This window comes from Pleurodeles waltl, chromosome 4_2, assembly GCF_031143425.1.
Source record: "Pleurodeles waltl isolate 20211129_DDA chromosome 4_2, aPleWal1.hap1.20221129, whole genome shotgun sequence".
In the NCBI taxonomy this organism is placed as follows: domain Eukaryota; kingdom Metazoa; phylum Chordata; class Amphibia; order Caudata; family Salamandridae; genus Pleurodeles; species Pleurodeles waltl.
In genome coordinates this window covers 719462312-719483131 of record NC_090443.1, presented here as the reverse complement: position 1 = coordinate 719483131, position 20820 = coordinate 719462312, and positions in this window count along the sequence as shown.

The following is a 20820-nucleotide window of genomic DNA, read 5'->3' as shown; positions in this document are numbered from 1 at the left end:
CTCCCGCTGGTGGCCATCAGTATGTTGAGATCTTCCAGCTCCGATTGATTCTACTAAGAATCTGGGGGTCATCTTTGACACTGCTTTTTCCTTTAAACCACAGGTCAATTCTATCACTAAAACCTGAAAACTTTGAGAAAAATATTTCCCTATATACAGGAGAAGCTCCGAATAATGGCATCTCTTGCTCTAGTTATCTCAAAAATAGATTACTGCAATGCCCTTTTTCTTAACTGTAACAAGTTGTCACTTAGCACTTCGGCCAGTGCCACTTTGAGGCAACTTCATTGGTTGCCTGTGAAGAAATGTATTGCCTTCAAGACAATATGCTTAACACATAAAGCTCTATATACCAGCAGCCCGGATCTTGTGAATTCGGGACTTCGCTGGTTTATTCCTAGCCATCAGCTCAGATCTGCTGACTCTAATTTGGCTTTCATACCACTGACTCCAAAGGCCAGATGGGGTGATAAGGCATTTACAGTGGCTGCAGCTAAATATTGGAATACGTTCCCTCCTGGGTTGAGGAAAGAACACAATCTCTTGGCCTTCAGAAAGAAGCTAAAGACCTGGCTTTTTCCGCAGTAGTTTTGGTCTCTTCTCTTCTTCTGCCTTGTCCTTTGGTTCACTCACTTTTTTGTTCCTAGCGCTTCAATGCTTATGCCCGAATGCGCTCTATAAATGTGAAATACAATACAATACAAGTAATAGGATTTTACCTTTACCACGCACCCTTACTCTGAGGTACTTTGCCATGCAGATAAGTATAAATTTATAAAAACTATTTTAAAAAACATTAAATTGGGTGGTATTCCTAAAGGGGGTTTATGTGTGGGCAGATGTAAAGGGGACAAGGGTGATTTTAGAGCTAAAGAGTGGATTGAAGTAAGGGAAGGGAAGTATGATTTTAGGGTTAAGGTATTGTTAGAGGTAAACGGAAGTATGGGTGATTACAAGGTTTGAAGGCAAAAATACATAATAAAGGGGGACAGTGCAATTTTAAAGGTTAATTGAGGTTAATGGTAATGGATGGTATGTGTGATTTTAGTATTTAAGGTGGTAGAAGTAAAAGACGGAAAGGGTGATTTTAGAATTAGGGATGGGTAGAGGTAAAGGGAGGTACAGCTGATTTTAGGGTATAGGGGTTCATAGAAGCAAAATGGAAAAGGGACATTTAGGGTTTGAGGTGGGTAGAGATAAAGTGAGCTAAGAGTGATTTACTGTTCAATGTGGGTAGAGTTAAAGGGAGGTAAGGGTGATTATAGGGTTGAGGGGTGAATAGAGCTAAAGAGGAAGGGTTATTTTAGGGTTTTGTTTTAGAGTTGGCAAGTGGTAATTGGTGGTGAAGGTGATTTAGGCTTTAGGGTGGACAAAGATATAGGGGGTGGGGTGATTTTAGGGTTTAGAGCTGGTTATGTTTAAAGCAGAAAGTGCCATTTTAGAGACAAAGGATGGGTAGTGGTAAAGGGAGGTAAGCATGATCTTAGGATGGATAGAGGTGAAGGGAGGTAAGGGTGATTTTAGGTTAAGAGGTGGGTAAAGCTAAAGGCCAGTAGAGGGATTTAAAGAACAATAAGGTTGGGTGCCCAACACCTACCTGGCCAGCATTCAGGCCTTGCGTCCAACTCCCTACTATCAGTACACATCCATTGGCAATCACAGTATTGGGTTTGGCAAAGGGCCAGGCCCGCTTCTACTTTCAGCGCCCAACCCCACTCAGGCTCCCAATCCCCGCTGTGCATAGCCCAAGGCCATCCTACAAACTTTGTCAATGGGTCAGAACACCAAAATATAAAAAACCATGACTATTGGCTTTATCAAGGGGTCAGCACAACAATATATAGGGAGCAGATCAAATGTATTTGTAAAAAATCACCAGAAATTATAATCAAATGTAAATCTTATAAATTTACACATATCAATGTTAAATAAACATGATGGTGCAAAATATTTCCAATGAAATCCTACTAAAAGACATTTTCAAGCCACTAAATGCAACAGTGGTACCCACCACAAGGGGTTCCTACACTTCAGCTGAAGAGCACACAACTCCAGCTTCGAATGCATTAAACAAACATGCTCTTCTGAGATCAAGGATTCAATGAACCATGAAATTTACTCTGTTTCTTTTAATGTTGCTGGAGGGGGCTACCACACTCCCTAAGCCCCATACAACATAGAAAACATGTTTGGTGGTCTCCTGCCTCCTCTATGGGCATGGAAAGGAAGAAAAACTATGATTTTGAAAAGCCCTAGGGCATTATTGGGGGATCCTAGCTTTTTTTGCCCTTTTTGTAATTATTTTGAGTGCCCACTTGTGGCACCCACATGTTTTATTTTGATAAATTGAGGGCCATGTGTGGAGCTCCAATATCCCATTGACCTTTGCCAGTTCCCCAATCACCAGTCACACAGAGTGCTGGTGGGGCTAGTACTTTTTTTTAAAGTGGGTGCCCCAGTGCCCACCCAGGGCACTCACCACTTCCAAAATTGTCACAGGGGTGCCCCAATGGCCCCATAGCCCCAGCCAGCTTCCCAGTCGGTACCCAAACTGGTGCTTGCAGGTGTGAGTTATTTTACTTTCCAATAAGTCTCATTCACCTCAGTTCTGTCTTGGAAAGATTTAGGGGGTTATTCCAACTTTGGAGGAGGTGGTAATCCGTCCCAAATGTGACGGATTTACCACCAGCCGTATTACGAGTTCCATAGGATATAATGGACTCGTAATACGGCTGGTGGTATATCCGTCACTTTACCGTCACTTTTGGGACGGATTACCACTTCCTCCAAAGTTGGAATAACCCCCTTAGTGCCAGATTTAAGAAAAGCGGTGCTGCACCCAATGCAGCGCCAATCTACTTGCACCCCTTAGTACCCCCCTAACACCACCAGGTTTAAGATATGGCACACCCTGGCAGTAGCAAGGGAACTAGCATCAACATTTTTTATGCTAATTTCGAGCTTTGCCGGATTAGCATAAAAAATGTTGACACTATTCCTGCAAAGCCCATTGAGGCCTTCATGAATAATGGTGTGCCTCCTTTTAATGCCTGCTCTGAGCAGGTGTTAAAAGTGCCGAAAAAAATTATGCAAAGAAATCTCTTCGATTTGTTTGTGCCATTTTTTCTGCCTCCCTGATGGGGGAACGCCCCCATTACATACATTATGCATGGCGCATGCATGACGTAGCACAAAGGGTTACAATGTGGCACAATGCATACATTGCGCCACTTTGTAAATCTGGCGTGGCATTTCTGGCCATCTGAGGCCACATTAGCATAAAAAATGATGGTAAACTGTTGTTACAAGGTGCAGGGGCCTCTTAAATCTGCCCGTTATTGCGATCAGTCAAGGGGCGACAGAGAAAATGGGGGGTCCCAAACTGTTTTCCTCATTCATTTTTCTATGTAAAATTTAGAAACAGCTGAACTGATTTACACCAAGCAGGGCAGAAATCTAGACCCTGGTGCAGTAAGTGTGCTTTTTGTGATTTGGTGTGAATCCGTTTGGTACTTTTTGAGATATGAAAGCTAAATAAAAAATTAAGATATTTAAATCCATGGAGAATCTGTGGAGTCAGCAGATCTCAGTATGAGATCTGATTGTCTGCCACCACATCACAAGTAATGTAGCGGCAGCCATGTTAGGAGTCAGTTCTTGGTCCTGTGTCTTAAAAAAACATGGGATACCATGCTCCCCTATGCCTGGTAGGGAGGACAATATTTTTTAATTGTACTGCAAATTTGTGATGCAACCTAAATCTGTGGTAATTGTTTTTAAAGCATGGGCTTCTGTGCCATAAAAACATGCAGTCATCTATGCAGGAGAAAAGAAATGGTGCTGGTTTCTGCAGCACCCCGTGTGGTGCTAGTTGGGGATCCACCTTGGGCCATGGGGGCTTTGGGGTACTCCCAGTATCCCCAAACAATTCCTGCATTTTGGGTGCTCTGGGTGGGCACCAAGGCATCTACCAAAAAAAAAGAAAAATCGTCAGTTCCTGGTCATGAGAGTCCACAGGGGCCCTAGAGCTTCTCCCATGGCCATCAACTTAAAAAAATGCTTTTGGGTGCCCTAACTGGGCACAGGGCACCACTAAAGAAAACCTTGTGGGCTCCTTGGGGCTGGTTGCAGGAGGCTTCTTCCTCCTCCCCTGTGACCCCAAACACGAACAAATTAAAGATGTGGGTGTCCCGGGTGGGCTCTAGGACATCAACAAATAATAGTAGTAAAGAATAAATATATAATAAATGAGTGGCAAGAGCTGCTACTTTATTATTCAATGCTCCTTGCATGAAAGGCCTTGTGATGCCCTGCCAGCACTTTTTAAATATATTTCGTAGAGCTATGTGGCGTCCCTAGAAGGCGTACAGGCACCACAAAACCTTTTTTATTGTTGTAAGGGGCTGCAGGAAGTGGTTAAAAAAAAACACTAAGGGCCCAATTACGAGTTTGGCGGTCGGACCACCAGACCACCAAGGTGACTGTCCCAAAAAAGGCTGCTGAATCGATGGTCTCCCGGCTGCTAAATTACAATGTTACCGCTGACCCTGCGGTGATGTACTTGATGGCGGTGGACCGCCAGGGTATGAGGTCAGCAATACAATGTGTGTTTTTACATTTGTATTGATGCAGGAGTGTACATTTTGATCAAAAGGTGCACATATGCATGACACATATGTAAAAATACTTTGTGCATGTACCATTCCATTGCTCGAGACTGGGCCATAGATACCCAGTTAAGTCAATGACAGAAAAAAATCAAAATTATACTTGTATTTTTTCTTTATTTTTCAGGGTGAAGTTGCTGCCGTAAATGGGGGCGATGGATGAAGGGGCCCACATTGGAGGCTGAAGGGAAAAGAAGGAAATGGGAGAGCTAGCACCCCATTTCCTTTGATTCTGTCATCTCAAGGCAGGCGGTCTCTCTTGCTACAGTCAGCTCAGCAAAATAGCACATCGGAATGTGCACAGCGGTTTCTTTGTCTATACTGCCCTTTGGAAGCTGTTTTTCTCCAGCCGCCGTCAAGGCAGTCGGCGGATAGCTGGTGGTGTTGGCTGGACTACGGCGGCCTCTAGTTCAGCAAACAGCCAGCATCAAAAAACAGCAGTCAAAACGCCACAATCACCGCCATGATCTCCAGACCACCAAACTTGTAATCAGGCCTCAAGCCTCCTGGGTCATTAATCCATGAACCCAGGAGAGTTTACCATATTTTTTTAATGCACTACTACCTTGAGCTCCATGCTCTTCAGCTGAAGTGCTGAGCCCACTTTTAGTTGATTCTATAGCGGCACTTTGTAGCTACAAAATTGTTTACAAAAAGATTCAAAGATATGTTGTTCTTTGTTTTTTTAATGTGCAGCTCCCTGGGGGTGGGGTCCCTGAAGCGGAAATCACCACTGGGAGATAGGCTCCCATGCATACCCCGTTTCCAATGGCCACTCCTCGTGTCATTATTTTTGTAAAAACAGACTCCATTTTGTGTACTTTTTTTACATAATTCCCACAGGAGAACCATGGGATTGCAGCAAAAATATACTTTTGGACCCTTTATTTTGTTTTTTAAAAACATTTTTAGGACAGAGGACCAAGCTCCTAGTCATGTAATGGCCGCTACAACATTTCTTTCTTGTTTCAGCCAGACACTCAGAGCACTCTCTCTGAAAAAGTTCCCTCAGCCAATCAAAAGGCTTAAATGTCTGAATTTCAAGCTGACTGTCTGGATATACAAAGTTTTTAAATCTTAATTTCACAAAAACACCTATTCACACCAAATCATGAAAGTCACACTTTATTGACCAATTTCTTGGCAAATTATGCTGAATTCAGTATATTTGCATTTAGTCTTTTTCACTGAACAATTGACGGCTATTATTAAGTTTTAGAACCCTCTTTTTCGGCCCCACTTGACAGATCACCAGGAAACTTTCCAGGAAGGAGCTGAGATGGATTACATTTTTTGTATGCTTCATGAAGATTTGCCAATGATGCCAACACTATTAAAAAACCTTAAAATCAGTTTCTTATGGTAGTTAAGTCCTAGCTATAATTACAATGTGGCAACCACCACTTTGCATCACAGTTACAAAGGGGTTGTTTGCCACTAAAATTCTAAAAATTATAAAAACACCAAAAATAGCATGAAAATTAAAACACACCCAAAACAAACAAAAAAACAGCACAGGGCCTCTAGAAAGGTGCATGATCAAAGGTGGTGTACAGAGGTAGTTGACAGCCCACGAAGGTTTGGGCACAGGGCCTGGTCAATGGTCTGGGGCAGGTAGCAATTTTTGTTTTGTACTCATGCTTTCTTCCTTCCCATGCTATGTGTTTGTCCACTATTTTGTGAAATCAGTGTGCATCTAATGGTTGATTATTAAACATGTTCTGCCACATTTAAACCCCTTCTGTTGGGATCATTACATGTTATAGCCCTTTATTATCCTACTTGTGCTCCTTGTTCCTTATTTTGGTAAATACATTTCCTACTATTGTGCTTGTGAACTGCACTTTTTCTGTAAGACATAGGTATTGCTTAAATTAATGATATTAATTTTTGTAAGCCTTCCCTGACACTCATAGGAGTGTCTTGGGCCCTGGAAGAACAACAGATATTTTTCCAATTTTTTTTTTCATTTTTGGCTTATTGATTGGGCCTGCTGGGCCATGAGTATGATTTCTAACTGACTTAATCAATTTTGCCAGTTCATCTGGCTCAAAGTAGTCAGAAGGAACTGAAGGGGGGGGCAGAATGTTTTGGTCATCAAAGGGGTACAGTGTATCTCTTTATTTTTAATGTAGGCCATTGTGGGCCGTATTTATACTCTGGTTGCGCCGAATTTGCGTCGTTTTTTTCGACGCAAATTAGACGCTAAACTAACGCCAACTAACGCCATATTTATACTATGGCGTTAGACGCTTCGGGCGCCAAAGTGCCCGGAGTGTGCGTCATTTTTTAGCGTGAACCCCTTCCTTGCGTTAATGATATGCAAGGGAGGCGTTCCCGTCTTAAAAAATGACTCCCAGGCCTTTACGTGGTATTTATACTCCCGGGCAAAAATGACGCCCGGGAGTGGGCGTGGCCAAAATCGGCGCATTTGCGCCGCTTTTTAACGCCTGGGTCAGGCATGGCGTTAAGGGACAAGTGGGCTCAAAATGAGCCCAGAGTGCCCTCCCCTGCCCCCAGGGACCCCCCCTGCCACCCTTGCCCACCCCAGGAGGACACCCAAGGACGGAGGGACCCATCCCATGGACATTAAGGTAAGTTCAGGTAAGTATTTTTTTTTTTTTTTTTGTGGCATAGGGGGGCCTGATTTGTGCCCCCCTACATGCCACTATGCCCAATGGCCATGCCCAGGGGACACAAGTCCCCTGGGCATGGCCATTGGGCAAGGGGGCATGACTCCTATCTTTACAATGATAGGAGTCATGTTGATGGGGGATGGGCGTCGTTAAAAAATGGCGCAAGTCGGGTTAAGACGATTTTTTCGACGCAACCTGACTTGCCCCATTTTAAGACGCCCATACGCCATTTTCCCCCTACGCCGGCGCTGTCTGGTGTACGTGGTTTTTTTCCACGCACACCAGGCAGCGCCGGTCTGGTAGCGCCGGCTAACGCCATTCAATAAATACGGCGCCCGCATGGCGCTTCAGAATGGCGTTAGACGGCGCTAAATTTTTTGACGCTAAACTGCGTTAGCGCAGTTTTGCGTCAAAAAGTATAAATATGGCCCTGTATGTATTGTAGTGGTATGTGAGATTCATTCCAGGAATGATTAAGCATTGAAAAAAACATTTGTCTTTAAATATTTCCCTAATATCAGTTTTTCATTAACCTTTTGCGTAACTTGTGCCATGTCTAATAATTAGTTTACACATGTGTATTATTATTGTAATGTGCTGCCAGACTGTGTATTGTACTCACTCGAATGGTCAAGGCTGAATGTCTTCCTTCTTTGTTTTTATTGCTTGCACGTTAAGGAAATTGCAACAGATACCAATCTGTAAATTCGCTGGCCCAATAAGAAGTCAAGCAGATCTCTCCTACGAAAGAGGACCTGCCTAGAAATCAGACAAGAAGAAGAAGATATCTGTTATGGCAAAGAACTCTGGTATCAAACCCTCTTCATTTTCAGTCAAGCTGAGAAACAGGGTGTACTTGCTGCAACCTCTCCTGGACAAGAAGACATGGAGATCTCCCTCTGAACAACAATGGTACCAACACTAACACCAAAACCAGATGTTGCTCACTACTATAATGAAAGCAATCATGGCTGAGATAGGTGTGAAGAAAGCTAAGCATTTCTGAAATGTGCCAAAAATCTGAATTTCTGAATCTAAGTGTATAAATGTGCTCAAGAATCTGAGCTTAGGATTTAGGATTTTTATTGATAACCCTAACTCTTATTTAAGTGTTACCAATACTAAGTGGTGATTTTGAGGGTTTATACGACATGTATTTTTGTGCACCATGCCTCTCCTGATAAAAAAACTTTACCAAATATGTGGAAGTGAGCCTATCACACAGAATCTGAAAAGCCCAAAACCATTTCAAGGCAAGGCTACATCAAGATTTTATATTTGAATTACATTGACTCCTGTGTTGAAAGTAGCTCTGGTAACCTAGCTACTCCAGCCATTTTTCAAAACTAGACACCCATTGAAGTCCATTTTCTGTGGGTTGCATTAATTCCATCCTTCTCCTGAATGGCCTGCAAACATCACACTTTAGCTACAATCATAGCTTTTCCACAGATTTCACATAGAGAAAGTTACAGAATCAGTGGGGATTGACAAAAGTCTTACCACCCAGCATTCTCCCACTTTTTCTAATAAAAACAGTACCCCAATTGTGTTTGTAGCCCTATCACCCAAAACAGGAAAGGTACCAAAATCCCACATGGAATCATCATGATATTTACTTTGAATTTCAATAATTGCGTGGGTGTGACTAGTTTAGGTATTTGTGACTGGGTTTGGCAAGCACCCAATGTAACCTACCAACCCCAGACTTTTCTGAAATCTAGATACCCAGAGGGGCTCAGGGTGGCATGGCTTGTGTTGATCTTGCTACCTTGCCTTACAAAGAATGGCTTACAAATATTAAACTTTGAATAAAATAACCTAATTTCCTCATATTTCTGAGATGCAAAGTTGCAGATTCTGAAGGATCAATCAATCAGGGAATTTGTAAAGCGCACTATTCACCCGGGAGGGTCTCAAGGCGTTGAGGTGGGGGGGAGGCGCTGCTACTGCTCGAACAGCCAGGTATTGAGATGTCTCCTGAAGGTAAGGAGGTCTCTGGTCTGACGCAGGTGGGTGGGAAGAGTGTTCCTCGTCTTGGTGGCGAGGTGCAAGAATGATCTGCCGCCAGTTGTAGTTCTGCGGATGCGTGGGACTGTTACGAGGGTGAGGTCTGGGCCACTGACAGACAATTTAAATGCAGTGCAATGTGCCTTGAATTCAACATGCTTATGAATAGGTAGCCAATGAAACCAGGTCAGGGCTTGAGAGCCCAAATAGAACTTTGAAATCTTAAGTAGCATGTGTGATGTAGAATTCTGCAAGACTTGCAGTTTGTTGACATTTCCATGCTGTAATTTAACATGTATTGCTTTACAATAATCACGTTTTGAAAGCACTACGGTTTTAACCACTTGTTTCTGCATATTTTGTGGGATGAAAGGCAAGATATTCCTCAAGATTTTGAGCACAAAAAAGCCGAGGAAGCTACTGCATTGATATTCTTGTTGAAGGACAATTTGTAGTCAAAGATGATGCCCAGATTTTTAACTGAGGAAACCAGCAAAGGCAGAGCACCAAGTTCCTGAATCCACCAGGAAGAGCTCCAAAATGAAGGATTGTTGTCTAACAGAAGAACTTCAGTTTTGCTGGAATTTAATTTTAAGCAGTTGTTGGACATCCAGTTGCTATTTTCCTGCATACAGCTATAAAATCTGCTTGCTGCATCTTCTGGATTACCATCCACAAATACTATTATGTGGGTGTTGTCTGCATAACTGATGACTGAATAGCCACGCTTTGTATTAAGTTTGGGAGGTTGGGTAACATTAAGATTAAAAAGTGCAGGGCTCAGTGAAGAGCCTTGCATGACCCCACATGAAAGTGAAAAGGTCCTGGAAGAGAAATTGACCAGAGCCACAAATTGCTGTCTCTCTGAGAGAAAGGATTTTAAAGTAGCCAAAACAAAACCCCTAATGCCTAAAGAATAAAGCTGGTCAATCAATAAGGAGAAGATGGTCCATGAACGCATATTTTTAGGAAATTGAGCTGGATGCAATAATATCACCCATTTCTTTTTTTTCACATAATGGTGGATGTGCCTCCTCATGTGAAAGAAAAGGCAAATTTTCATGTGGTGAAAGATTACCTGATCTATCATGTTGTCCTTTAAATGTAAATTATATCAAAGGCCCATTGGGACCACAACCTGTGTGCATAACAAAATGTTGAATGCACTATGAATTCCCCAAATTACATTGACCCTGATAGTTGTCTACATCTAAGTGGATTTTGTTATGAATTCAATTGTTGTTTTTTTAATTTGAAATTGACCTCCATTGTGTTAGCAGTGCAAGGACTATTTTGTGAGACCACAGATTCAACAAACCCAAAATGGTGTCCAAAGTTAATAGCATTGATAACAAGGCCATGAGAGGAGGAGGGAGGCATTGCTCATTAGGAATTAGGACCCCCTACCTAAAACCCATGTTTTTATTACAGATTTGTTGGTGGGCTTTGGGTGTTTTCTCACTAATGTTTGGGGGTCAGACTGTCCTCATCATGTCTTCATACGTGGCATTCCTTAATTTATTCTGCTGCAGCCATCCAATCAGCTCACTTGATATCTGTGAATCTGATGTTGCATTTGCAGAACAAAATACAATATAGGTAAAAAAAAACCTTCTCCATCAAAAATTATTTGCTTCTTTACTTAAAATTGTGTCTGCAAACTTTCCTCAAACTCAGATTTGCAGACCGTCCAAGGACTTATGGTCTCCAACTTTTTAACCCTTTCAAGTTCACTCAAACATTTAAACACTCATTTCTTGAAAGTGACTGAATGGATTTACATAAAACCAGACAACCACAATTCCTTGAGTGAAGTTCTACTTTCATGCCAAGTTTGGTAAAATTCCATTAAGCCCATATTTCTGTAGAGAACAGTGAAGAAAGATATGGAAACAAACATGGGAAAAGTCACTTTTTGATCTCCTCCTTTTATTTCCACCTTAATGGATCTGCAAACAACTGCACTGTCAAACCCAAGGACTGAAAAAGAAGCACTATTTAAACTTTTGCTCTCCACAAGTGTTGATAATTTCCTGGCTGTTTCTTCTGCATCTTTTTTGTTCTTTGCTGTGGTAGTGGTGGTGAAATTAAGACGAATGTGTACAGGGGCGGTTCCTCCATTAGGGTGGAGGAGTGTCGCCCCCGCCAGAAGCGGCAGCTGCGAACCTTTTACTAAAAAATGATAATAAACTATGTTTATTATCATTTTTTAATAAAAGGGGCGGGCCATGGAATGATGAGCAATAAGGGGGGGGTGCTCGGCACTTCCCCTCAGAGTGCATGTGTGTTTCACTGGCCAAACACACATGCGCACAGGGCTCTCTCCAGCCCAGCAGTACTGTTGCTGGTCTGGGGAGATCCTGAACAGGCTCGCAGTCTGCCTGGGAGAATTCTGTCTAGGTGCACCCAACCAATCCTGACGCTGCTCTGAGCAGCCAGCAGAGGAGAGGACCTGGGCACGGTGGCGAAAAGGTAAGTGGTCTTTTTTGTAATTAATTTAATTTTTAGTTCTCTATTCCCACCCCCGTGCGGCGCCCTACCCTTTCTGCATGCAACAAGCCACCACTGGTTGTGTACATCACAGAGTTGCAGGCTGTAATGGAGCCAGTGTTATCAGCCTCAACAACCCATAGTAGTGGCTTGAGTACCCATGTTCCTTGAAAGTGGTTATTTGTTTTCCATTGTCTCGCCACACCTGAGCTCTCAATTATGTTACAGTTCAGTATCAGATGAGCCAAGAACATGTTAATTGAAAAACAAATATTTCTTACTTATTATTGTTCACTTTAATGTACATTGATATAGTCACATTAAAACATTTTAATTAAAGTAATAAATATGAATTGTATTATTTTAGGGGTTAATATTGTTAATGTAATTGCTTGAACATTGTTTAAATATGGTTTGTGATTTATAATGTCTAACTAGAGTGTATTTACTTTAATTATTGATTTGTAATTTAGTAGTGGGTCTTTAGGTTTGCAGGGAAGAGTTTGGGAAGTTATTTAAATGATAAATTAATGTTTTATATTTTTAATTCTCTTTTATGTTCATTATATATTTAATTGGTGATTAATTATATAAACTAACTGATTAATTGATTTACATTTCAATTATTTATCTGTATTTTGCCATTTTAATGTATATTATATTGTATTTATATAGATAAATTAGTAATGTATGTTATAGGTGTGGGGAATAGGGATACATGTTATTTTAATTATATATATTTGAAGTATTTTTTATTGTGATTAAATATTTAATTGTCAAATAATTATGTTACTTTGAATTGCGTTTTTACTATGCAATTTTGCTGTTTACCTAAATTTTATATTGATTAATTTGCTAATTTATTTACAAAATTTGAAAAAATGTATCTTGTATTAATTCATGTATTTCATGGTCTTTGTTTTTTAACTAATGATGAAATTTTATTATTTTATTATTTATAATGCATTACAATTTTTGAGGGGTTATTAGATAGATAGGTTGATAGAAAAATAGATAGATAGATAGATAGAAAGATAGATATTTAAACAACAAGATTCTTTCATTTTTTGTTATATTCTATTCCATAATATTTATGATAGCATGGTATGTGAAATACAAAGTTCAGTAAGTAAACTCAATATTTTTCTCAACAACATTTTTGACACAATATGCTTGTGTCACAATATTGTTGTTCTCAATATTCCATCTGTTAGAAATTGGTTTTCTTGTTGGCAGAGTTATGCCCCTGTTCAAGTAGGGACCGCAATCCTAGTCAGGGTAAGTCAGATACACACTGTAAATGAATTTATGCTCACCCTCTGGTTGCTTGGCACAGAGCAGTCATGCGTAGCTTAGGAGGCAATGTGTGAAGTATTTGTACAACACTTAAGTACAGTAACATAGTGAAAATACCACACAAAGAATCCACACCAGTATAGGAAAATAAAGTATCTTTAGCTGGATAAAATAGACTAAAAAAGACAAAAATCCAATCAGTATTTCTTAAGTGATAATTTAAGCAGGAATACAATTGTAATGCTTTATAACACATGTGCTTCTCTTAGGGTATTATGGTAATTTTAGTCCAAGTACATATGTATCCATCAGGGGATCAGGAAGCAGAACTGTCCCCCGTGGGAAAATTGCAGGAAAGGCAAACAGTGTTTCAAAGCCCCTTCCAGGCACCTGTGACATTCCAAACTTCAGCAAAAACCACACAAACCCACAGTACATTGGCTCGCAGTGGAGCAACAAGAGTGTTGGTCTCCTAGGATGAGGCAGGCCCCCATGGTAATCCCTACGAGCTGAAAGGAGGCTGGAAAGGCTGGTGGACTGAATACAGACTAGCCCGGCAAACTGAGCAGGACACATAGTCCCGTTGTAGCGATCTCACTCCCAGCTCCGCTGATAGCAGTTTTGGCAGACACTTTTGGCCTCATTATGAGTTTTGGCGGTCTTTTGGCAAGACCGCCGTGGTGGCATCCACCAAAAGACCACCATGTTGGTGGTGATACGACCACCGTATTACAACTCACACAGCGAAGTCTGCCAAAATGCAACCAAAATTCCAAAACTGCCAAGATACTGGAGGGCGGAAAAGAGGCGGTCCCACCACCAACACTACCAGCCCGCCAAGAAATCTCCAAACCTATTACGACCCACAAATCACGATAGAGGTTCTTCCATGGTGGAAGTTCAATGGTGGTGCGAACCGCGATGGTCGGCGGTCACCACAGTAATACACCACACCACATCGGATAATTTGAAAACCCCACATCTGACGCACATTTACACATCCGACATACCAACACACTGCACTATAAAACAAACCCATTCACACCCCATAATCCTTTGCAACCGGAATGCCATACATAGCAAAAAAAGGCTGCACTCATAAATCAAAATCCATAGATTAGACATCCATACCACTTTGCGTAGCACACATCCCACACCTGCTCAACACACCCAACACAACCATTAATAACCCACACAATAGATACCACTGGTCACCTACTCACATCATAGCACCCTCACCTCATCGCCAATTACTTTTTTTTATTCCTTTGCATATCATCCACCACTACCATGTCCCCACCAAAACATCTCCATTTCACAGATGATGGATTGAGGGTCATGGTTTGACGAAATCATCAGATTAGAGCCACACCTATTTGGAGCACAAGTCCAGCAAACATCTATTGTCAGGAAAATGTAGATGGGGCAAAGAATAGTAAACTGGGTGAATGCTGTAGGCAACTATCCAACCACAAGGGAGGACATCAAGAAGAGGTGGAACGACCTCGGAGCAAAGGTTTGTTGCATGTTCCCCAGGCACCATCTGGTGTTCCTCAAGACTGGCGGTGGGCCCCAGTCCTCCTACTTTCACCTCATGGGAGGAAAAGGTCTTGGGCATCCTGCATCTTGAAGGCTTGACAGGAGTACCTTGGGAAGCAGAATTGGGTTAGTCACTACACCAATAATGCCACCCTAAAGTTCTGTCTTGCATGCTCACTGATCACCTTTTGACATCATACCACCAACCCACTCACCACCCCTGTGACCAACTGTTAGAATACCCCTGTCTAGCATTGCTCATGTCAAATAAACTCAGCTGGGGCCACAGTGCCTGTGTATAGCATGGGTAGTACAGGGACTGACAGCACTACATCTCCTAGCTGGCAGTGATCTACCTGTGAAAAAAACAGAACAGTGTACAACAACTTAAATTGCCTAGCACGCTAAACTAACAATCAAATCAAACCACCTGAATGCTCCACAATTGTACAGTCAATGGCAATGACAGCAATACAATGGGCATCTGCCAGTAGAATGCCATCCAACATACAGCTACAGCTGTGTTCCATGCTAAACTAGTCTTTAAATCTCCATTTTAGCATTGTGGGGGGGACACATATGGGAAGTTCGATGTACTTGGAGTAAACTCATACAGAGGCCCAGGTTCAATTGTCACTCTTATTCTGATGGCTTGCTCAGTTACCATAGTACATTGTGCATCTGTTAGTTGGCTCAATTATGCTATACAACTAACTTGGAGGTTAGATGAAAGTGTAAACTCAACCAGCAGACAAGATATAAATCTAAGAACAGACATCTAACCACCAAGATATTCCAAGATCCAGTAGCAAAATGTGTGATATAGGACATCTCTGTAACCCATATAGCTCTACCCCAGATTTGAAACAGGTGCCACTATCATAACAGGGAATAAAGCAAAGGCTTTTTGAGTATGGCACATAGCATGTCTACCAGTCAAAGTTTGATATAATTTGTTGCATTACTTTCAGTAACTGTGTGTTCAGCTTCTCCTACATGTAACCTAGCCACTGAGATCATGGAAAGGATACCAGAGGCAGCCACTTCCCCTCTGGATAAAGCAGTGAGTGAGGAAATCACCCCTTGATGTGTGGACATTGAGGATGACTCTGGCCCATCTGGGACATCTGGTCAGTCAATAACTGTCAGCCTCACCCTCCCTACATCGACTCCTCCTAGTCCTGTGCTTCTACATCTTATGCAACCATTAGCCCCAATCCTGTGTTCCAAGGACAGTTTCAAACATCATGTTACTCCCATTACAGGTACCTGACTCAGCACTAGAAAACTCAGACAATGATGGATCTGGCACAAGTGGGGGTAGGCAAGCTGTGCCAGGGGCACAGGTATGTGGGGGTAGAGTGTGTTGGAGGGATGGTGTGGGCCAGAGGATAGATGCTACTAGGGATATAACTGTCCAGGACACCATGTCCCAAGTCCTAGGAGCTTACCAACGATACCAATATGTGACAGGCCAGGTACTTATCATGATGTACATATAACATCATGTGGAGCACTCAAAAATTATAAGTAATTTGCTGTCAAATATAATGGATTTACACAAGTCTATAGTTCATTAAATTATGACACAACAATCCTGAAAGGAAATTACACAATGGCTTGTATGTGGCAAATAAGTATAAACAATCTTTTAATAGATGTATACATACACATTAAAAACTACAATCCATTAAAGCCAAATAGCTAAATTACAAAAACGTTGAAAACAATCGGTATTGAAAACAACCCGTTTCAACACCTTATTCAACAATTAGATCATAAACCTCATAATGCACTTATTTACACAAAATTCAAAACAAAAACAAACAATGAGGTCCATGGTGAGTCCATCAAGAAATAATCCTGCTTGTAGTTATGGAGTTAAGTCTAGTTGTGGAATTCAGCCAGGAATAGTCCTGCTTGTACTTATGGAATTCAGCCTAGTTAGAAAATTCAGCCGACACGTGTTTCTTACTATTACGGACGGACTTTATCAAGGCTCTTATGGAAAATCTTCCTTCATATACTTCTAATGAAACCCTGTATGCGTAAATATATTTATATGGCGATTGGTCTTGATGTGTACACTGAAACACAAAACCATGTGGAAAACCACTCATCTTGCAAAGCTCCTCAGAACTCCCACATGGAGTAACTCGTGAAGAACTTCTAGGAGTCCCACGCAAATCAACAGCGTGCCTGGACAGAAAAGCAGCCTTACAATGATGGGGGAGATCAAGCAGCTGCAGAGGGACAACCACCAGGAAGTCATGCAGCAGTGGGGGGCACAAAAAGCCCATGTGGCTGCCATTGCAGGGCTGATGAGAGACATGAATACCACCCTGAGTACGTTATTTCCAAAACAGCCCCTTCTAAAAGCAATGTGACGTCTGCCCCTTCTACATCTGTGGTAACCAGTGGAATGGAGGCCCCTCCAGGGGAAAGACTTACCCCAGACACTCCGGCCTCTGTAGCTGGAGAAACCCTTCCCTGCAAATGTGGACATCCACCTAAACACCCAGGAGGAGCAAATGCTAACACTTCAAACACTGCCAGGATGCTATTGGTTCCCCTTGTGAGTCACTGATACACCCTGTTGACTATTCTGCAACAAATCTCCATTGTCCACTGGTACAAGAACACTGGACTTCAGACTCTAAATGTTGTAGCAACTACCCTGATGATTTTATCCACCATGTCTGAACCCTTCACTACTTATATTCAGTTGCTTTGATCCAATTCCCATCATATGACCGTGCACTCTTTAATAAACACTACTAAACCACAGATCATGTGTGAGAGTCATTTTTCAGCTATATGTAACTGTAAACTATAATACCTCTTGCACATAAAAGATGTGCACAATTCTACCAAATTAGTGAAGTCCCATCTCACATATACATTTTTAATCGGGGTACAAGTTACAATTGATGATACAGATGGACACATTTTTATTCACAGTCATTGCACATTCCCACACATAGGTTTGGAAAATAACAATGATCATATAGTGAAATACTCACTTTAGTGACTCAGCATAAGTGTACCTTACTAGCACCCCACAGCCCACTGAAGTTAGGGACACAACAGTCTTTCCAAATCCAAATTGGTTCAATGTATCACCAGCTAAAGCCTTATTAACTACACACAACATAGCTCCCAAATGACCATACCCCATGATACAGACAGAGGTCAGTACTAATGCCACCATTCACGGAACCTCTCAGTCAACATGGTCAGGTATCCATAGGCATGCTACTCACCTATGCCAGTCTTGATACACATGCACAGTGGGTGGTCTGCAAACAGGAAACACAGTGACAGCTACATACAAGTTAGGTAATACCAATATCAGGCCAATAAAAATGTTGAGGTTATGGATTGCACAGAATGAAGTGTCAAAGAGACACAAAACCACACACTTGGCACCATTGGGCCCACCTCCCATGGCAAACAGGTCTATAGTGTGGAATAGGACACTACAATACCACTGTCCTGACAGTCTGGGTACAGACTGCAAAAAACACAAATCTCATGCCTGACAGTACCTGGTTCAATCCATGTTTTCTTCATATGTCAGTATGCAAATCCCAGCTGGCTGTGACACAGTCAGATATTGACAAATGATGATGACCTTGTGAAGTAATCTACAAAACAAAACTATCATACATAAGGTATAGCCAGGAATTGCTTATAAAATATCATGCAGCTATGTACTATATACAATGGTGACTCTGTGCATTGTGACAAAATTCTACTATGGTGATTAAAGAGCTGCACACTACCCCATGTAATATTCTGGATGCACACCTGAGGTATGTGCTTTAAAGCTACATAGGACTTGTCTGGTGGCCATACTAAGACCCTTATCAAGCATCTCTAACTCTCCCAATATCCCACTGAGTTAGTTAAATTACAATTTCAGGACATCACATAACTACAGTCAGATTGATTAGATCTGCCAGGATGTCTCCAGCGTCATCCTCATCACAGTGATCCTCACTTGGCAAATCTGCATTCTCTCCCTATGGAACTACTGGCTCCCCCTCATCTGGTATAAATGGGATTTGACATTTCAGGGTGAGGTTGTGGAGCATGCAGCAGGCCTCAATAATTTGACAAACTTTGGTGGGTAAGTGAAGGAGGGCTCCACCAGACTTATCAATGCTACAGAATCTTGCCTTAAGAAGCCCAAAAGGCCGCTCAACGACACGCCTTGTCCTTCCGTGGGTCTCATTGAAGTAGCACAAATGCAAATGTAAACATAAATCTTGGGCATACAAACACTTGGTAGCAGTTATAAGTTACAGACACACAACATATATGACTTACCAACCAGCCAGGCCCTCTCTGTGTATTGTTGTATCATCAGTGGTGGGATATTGCTTTTCCACATGATGAAGGCATCATAGACTGACCCCGGTACCTTGCACAGATGTGGGAAATGTAAAGGTCAGCAAAACAGACTTCTTCTACATTAATAGAGTGGATGTTTTTCCTGTGCCTATACACCTGTTTGCTGGCATTTGAGGGGACTAAGGCTACATGGGTGCCATCACTGGTTCCTACCACATGTGGGATGTGTGCCAAAGCATACAAATCCACCTTCACATGGGCCAAATCTTCACGTTGTGGAAATCGGATGTAGCTATCCAGGTATTTCAACAATGCAGACAGTACAGTCTTCAAAACTAAACTGAACATTGGCTGTGACATCCCTGCAGTTAGGGCCATGGTATTTTGAAAGGAGCCTGTGGTCAGGAAGTGCAGCACTGACATGACTTGGACAATGGGTGGTATGCTATATGGATTAGGAATGGCAGGCATCAGGTCTGGCTCCAACTGATGACCGAGATTCATGATTGTATGCCTTCCAGGCAGTAGATTTGGATGATATGTCGATCCTCCATGGTCTGCAGGTCTGCTAGTGGATGGTACACTTGAGGTTTTTCCACTCTTCTCATGCCAGGCTAATTATCCGAGATAAAACCAGGATGTCTGTTTACCACTCATTCAGTTCTTTGTAAGTGGTAAAATGCATATGTCACACATAATGCTCAGACATGCCATATGAAAATGTAGTAACATTGTACACAGCATATGCCTAGGGAAATAATGGTTTATTACTGCAATCACATCTCCTTTCTTCAGTCATGATTTAAAATGTATAAGCTTGTCACTAAAAGTCTCTGTGAAAATGACATATGTATCATGTTTCATATTTATAAGACACAAATAACATCTTTTAGATTGCCATTGGGGTACTAGCTATGCCACTAAATATACCTCACTTTTCTCTCATCATTTTAAAAACCTGTACATTAATCCTTCATAGTCCTACAAGCTTGCTCAAAGCCAGCACTGAACACTATGGCGTAGATATATTTTTTTTGCAGCTTGTGACGCAGCTTAAAATTATCTTTAACGATCATCTTTAAACCTTAAAATGGCAGCTGCCTGACCTACTGTACTGGACATTAGGAAATAACATACGTCCATCGGCAGAAGTCGTCATAGCGGTAGGCGGATACAACAGTGATGGATATTGCCATTGGAAGACATTGCTGCCTTTGGCAGCCTATGGCCAATGGCGATGTCCGCCGATGGTGATGGTGTCTTACGGGGCGGACGTGACTGCCATCTCATACTTCATCTCTCACTTGACTTCCTGACACTGCTACCAGCAAGACCTCCGTGGCCTTAGCTGCTGTGTACTGCCTCTAGGATCAATCACTCCATGTCCTACAGGTGATAGGGCCTTTGCTTTCTCCCTGGAGGAGCTGGAGAAGCTGTTGGGGGAGGTCCTTTCCTTGTATGGACAGCTCTATTGTGCACCAGAGGAACAGGTAAGTGCACCATGTGCACATATGTTTATTTGCTCATCAAACCTTTCTTATACCAAGTAATCGTTGATGGGTATGCTTTGCAATGATGTCTAGGAAATGAGGAAGATTCAAAGTTTGTGGTAATATGTGTGGGTACATGGCCATGTGCATATGTGTTGTGAAAGATTTGGAGCCCTGAGACACAGTAGAGTGTGTATGATGTATGTTCCCTGACCCACCTACTGACTGTAATACACGATCACTGAAGGTGGCATTACAAACTTTCCCAGGAATACCATATTTACATATGTGCTTGTGGTCTGGACATACGTAAGAATCTGACACCTGGTGCTGGAT